Source organism: Rattus norvegicus, chromosome 3 (genome assembly GCF_036323735.1).
Source record: "Rattus norvegicus strain BN/NHsdMcwi chromosome 3, GRCr8, whole genome shotgun sequence".
NCBI lineage: Eukaryota > Metazoa > Chordata > Mammalia > Rodentia > Muridae > Rattus > Rattus norvegicus.
The window spans coordinates 27,274,926-27,279,528 of NC_086021.1; the positions used below are offsets into that span (position 1 = coordinate 27,274,926).

General features: G+C 40.8%; 1 pseudogene; it reads right to left on the reverse strand.

The window, feature by feature from the left end:
• Window positions 1–302: 302 nt before the first annotated feature.
• Window positions 303–4,048, reverse strand: Tcea1-ps3 (transcription elongation factor A1, pseudogene 3; annotated as a pseudogene).
• Window positions 4,049–4,603: the final 555 nt, after the last annotated feature.

Sequence of the window (4,603 nt, forward strand, 5' to 3'; positions counted from 1 at the left end):
CTATTTAAAAAAATGCATGTGTGAGAAATACAAGAAATGATCACTGTGGCTAGTCACGGACGCAAGAGATCTAAGGATCCGAGGCTTGTGAGCACAGTAATTAAGAGTAAAGTAATATGCAAGTTCCAATTGTGTGCACAACTTTAAGAAGCCGGTCAAGTACTACTAGAAAACATAGTATAGTTGGTAACTCTAAAATTTATATTGTTCCTTTTCCTTTAATATTTTTAGGTGCATACCAATGAGAAAAGCAATTTATCTGTAGGTAAGATCAACAGAATTTTTGTGTTCTAGACTATAAAAAGTTAATATTTAATAAAATGCAACATCAACTTATAAAAAAGAAGAACAAAGCAACACATTATATAATTATTTTATGGTCTCCCAGCTGATCTGAGACCACAGAAGGCATTTAAGAAAGACTGTCAGGTAAACAACAAAGACCAACCCATAGGATGTATACTGTTTATAAATTTCACTTGCAGGGAAACGAGTAGCCTGGCTTAATTTTAAACCTAATTACAAAATTGGTTTTTCTTAATGGTTCACATACCTTGCCAATTCTTCCAAACTCAACAGAACTTCCACCGATTTCCACATTCATTACACACAGAAGTTGTCATTGGTTCATCAGCGCTCCGAGTCTGCACCTGGGTGTAAGTGCAGTTCTTTTTACATTTGCCACAGTGAACCAGTCAGTCTGGGTCTCACTGGTTTTGGTCTCTGACACTCCCTGATGGCTTCTTTGGTCAGGTTTTTCCTCACCTCTTTGAGCTCATCACTAGCCATTTCCTCTGCTGTCACTCTAGCAAACAGGTCAGGAGGAATATTCCCACACAGCACATTTTTTCTTTAAATTTAGATTCTTTGCATCTTTTAGATTTGATATCCTACTTCGTACTCTGTTTTTGTATTTCATGTCTGTATTCCTTATTTCTTGACAAATAGCTTCCTCAATCTGAGATCCCAGTTCTTCCCCATCAGCTCCAATAGCAACATAATCATCTCCTGTCCACAGAGCTACAGCAAGCGTCTCCCTACACTGAGCTGCACTGAATCAGAAGTGCTTGGTGCCCGAGGATCAGATGAAGCGTAAGTATCTCGAGCATTTCTCTCATCCTTACTGATGCTTACATGGCTGCTGGAACAACTTTCTTCTCTTGCTTCAGGGCTATTCTGTGATGAAATTGCAGGTTCTTTTTTCTTTTCTTCAGAGTCTTTACCAGTTGATGGTCCATATAGTAATCTTTTCCAGGATTTGATGAGTGATTTGCCATTGACAGACATTCTAGTTCTCGTGGACTGTAGTAATTCCAGGGTCATGGGAATATTCTTAAGCTCTTTCAGCAAATCCTTTCTTTTTCTGCACCATTTTGTCCATCTTGGCAATGTGAACCACCTCATCCTCCATGGCTCCTGAAGGCCGCCTCTCGACCGGCCACAGCGGACAGGAAGCGAGAGAAGCTGTGCAGATGCTCGACAAACCCTGAAGCCGACGGCCTAGGCCTTCCTCACAGACCCGGCAGCGGCCAGAACTTGAATTTTAAACAAGATCTCTGACTGATTCCTGCTCACACCTACATCCTAATTGTGCTGTGTAGTCATACTATCCAGGATGGCTGACATGGAACTACCCAAAGGATTTAGGAGGGTACTGAAGATTAGGTGCCACCCTGTAGAGACTCTTACTGAATAGATCTAGAAAGCAGACTAAACAGTGGTTGGAGAAATATTGGGCCAATAATATGCTTTGTGAATGTGTTTATTTTAATTGAGGTAGAGAGAACCAACTTTTTAAATCAATTTAGCAGCAAAGGGAAAGCAATTTAAATATGTGAGCCTTGGGAACAAAATATAAAGTATAAGAACTCAGTGACCCCCAAGAGCCATCTATGAAATGTTAAGAAATTAGGTAAACAAGGATAGGGGTTTGAGTCAGTTTTTACTTCAACTTTATGAACGGGATGATAGCAATATCTGCAAGCTCTCCAGAATATCAGGGAACTAACAGTCATATGACTGCTACTGTGAGTTTTAGATGTGGCTTAACTCTTTAGAGTTCAAGTGTTGGAAGATTGGCTCCCAGTGTTAACAAGTAGGCCCCATATCAGGGGCAGCCCAACTGCAAGTCATTACTGACGTCCCTCTCTGTCCTGCTATGGTGCATTTCCTCCCACAGCACCAAGAGCTAAGTAGGGTAACTGGAAGTGTTCTTGCATTAAGTGGCATCATACTATTTGGGCTCTGAGATAATAGACCTTATTTCCTTATGACCTACAGAGTCTTAGGTGATTCATTTCATAAGAGTAAACTGATAAATATACAGACAGAATTGGCCACAAGGCTGATAAAATTTGTATTAGTTCTTTAGCTAGTATCTACTCAAGTGACAACCACGTATCTGTTCATTTAAAGAAATTCTATATTTAGCCATCAGGGGTCAATGTCTACCTAGAAAAGAAAGCCCAAAGAGGTGTTATCTGAAAACTCTTTCCTAACTCAAATTTGCTATTTACTTTTAGAAGCCATCCTCAGCACTAGAAGAGAGCACTAAATGTTGTCAACAACATCTGCTACAATACAACAAAAAATTATATACTCAAACTCCATTCTCCACATCTGCTCAGACTCCAAGAGACTATTAATTCCTGGTATAAACTTGTTGGGTAGAATACCCGCTCTTATACCTTGTGTAAGTCATTCATCTTAGAGATAAATTTGAAAGGAAAAACAAGTCACAAGAGAAAATCCCAGAACAATTCAATAACTGCCATTCCATTTCCACAGTAATAAAAGCCTATAGCTAAGGAATGATGATATTTAGGCTCGGGTCAGTGATAGGACTAAATTAATAGGTGCCACAGCCCAGGGGCTATGCCAGACCACATACCTGCGTCAGGGACGTGCGTTCTGGAAGCTCTAGAGTGTCCTTGGACACAATGATCCTAGAGACTATTGCTTCACTGGGAGTAATAAGATGGGAGTGCATAGATATGACATTATAATAATAGCTATCATCCAATTGCTTTGTTGGCTTGTCACATTGACAATGAGTGCAAGAGTTCTTGTCAGGTGAGGTCCCCTCCTCTGACTCTGACTGCTGACTATCAGTAATAATCAGTAGGACTGATGGACTCACTTGCTACAGCCTCTTCATGGCTATAAAAATATTTCCTTTTACTTTAGTCCCTTGGAATACTTCTTACAACACAGTCACGTGGATGTAATAAGTCTAAAGCATGACAAGACCCATGTTATTAACAGTCCCTGGTGAATTCTTATCAAGTAACAAGCACTAAGTGGTCAGCCCAGTAAGTTAGTCCCCTAGCATTACATCTCTAGCCATGCATGAGCTATATGGAACATAATAACACCCCTTGGCTGAACCTTAAGTTCTGCCTAAATTTCAGAATTACAAGTTACCAATTTTTAGGGTAGTTTGTTCCAGATAACCAGAAAATAATTTGGTGCCAATATAGAATGCTACAGTAGCTGATGAAGAAATATTGGCTTTAGTTCTGTCTAATAGGTAGAATGTAGAAGGCCACAGGAACCCTGGGAGGAATGACTACAGAGTGAAGGAAATTCTTCAGAAAGCTAAAGAAAATGTAATGTATTTATATGGTGACAGTGAAAGAATAAAAAATGCATCTAAGAAGTCAGAAGTTTAAAAAAGCCCCCAAATACCTCAAATTCCAGACCCTGCCCTCTACCTGTACTAACTGACCATAAAGTTAGATTAAAATCTTAGAGAATAATCTTGAGAAACAGGAAGCTCCTCCCAGGAACTGATGGGCCATAAAGTTTAACAATCTTGAGAAACAGGAAGCTCCTCCTTGTGATTTTTCATTAGTATTCTCGACACTTTCCAATGACACCATCCCTGCCCCCTCGGTTGTGGTTTCTCCCTTTAAATACCCTTTCTCCCAGCCTTTCGGGGTCGAACTCCACTGCCCCTGCGTGGGATATGAGTCTCGACCCCAGTGCACTGGTTCCTATCAATAAACCTCATGTTTATTACAGCAAGGACAGTCTCACGTGAGTTCTTGGGGGGTTGCATCATCCCGAGACTTGAGTGAGGGTCTCCCCGCTCCGGGGGTCTTTCAATAGGAAACTTAACAAAACTGTAAGACCACAGAAAGATGTAAGAACATGTTCTCCAAGCAATGTGAATGCCTGTGCACAGAGGATTCACAGGTGATTCAAAAGCTACCCCAGTCGGAGGAATTAGAAAAAGGATTAAAAGAGCTGAGAACAACAATGCCAACCAACCAGAGCACCCAGGGACTAAACCACCACCCAAAGAGTACACATGGACTGACCCATGGCTCCAGCTGCATATGTAGCAGAGGATGGCCTTGTTGGGCATCAATTGAAGGAGAAGCCCTTGGTCCTGCCAAGGTTGAACCCCTAGTGTAGGGGAATGTCAGGGGCGGGAAGGAGAGGTGGTTGGGGAGGGTAAACACCCTTATAGAAGAAGGAGAAACGAATGGGATAGGAGGCTTATGTCCAGGAAAGGGAATAACATTTGAAATTAAAAAAAAAAATTATCCCATAAAAGAAATAACAACAACAACAACAATAATAATAAAAGCTATCTTGA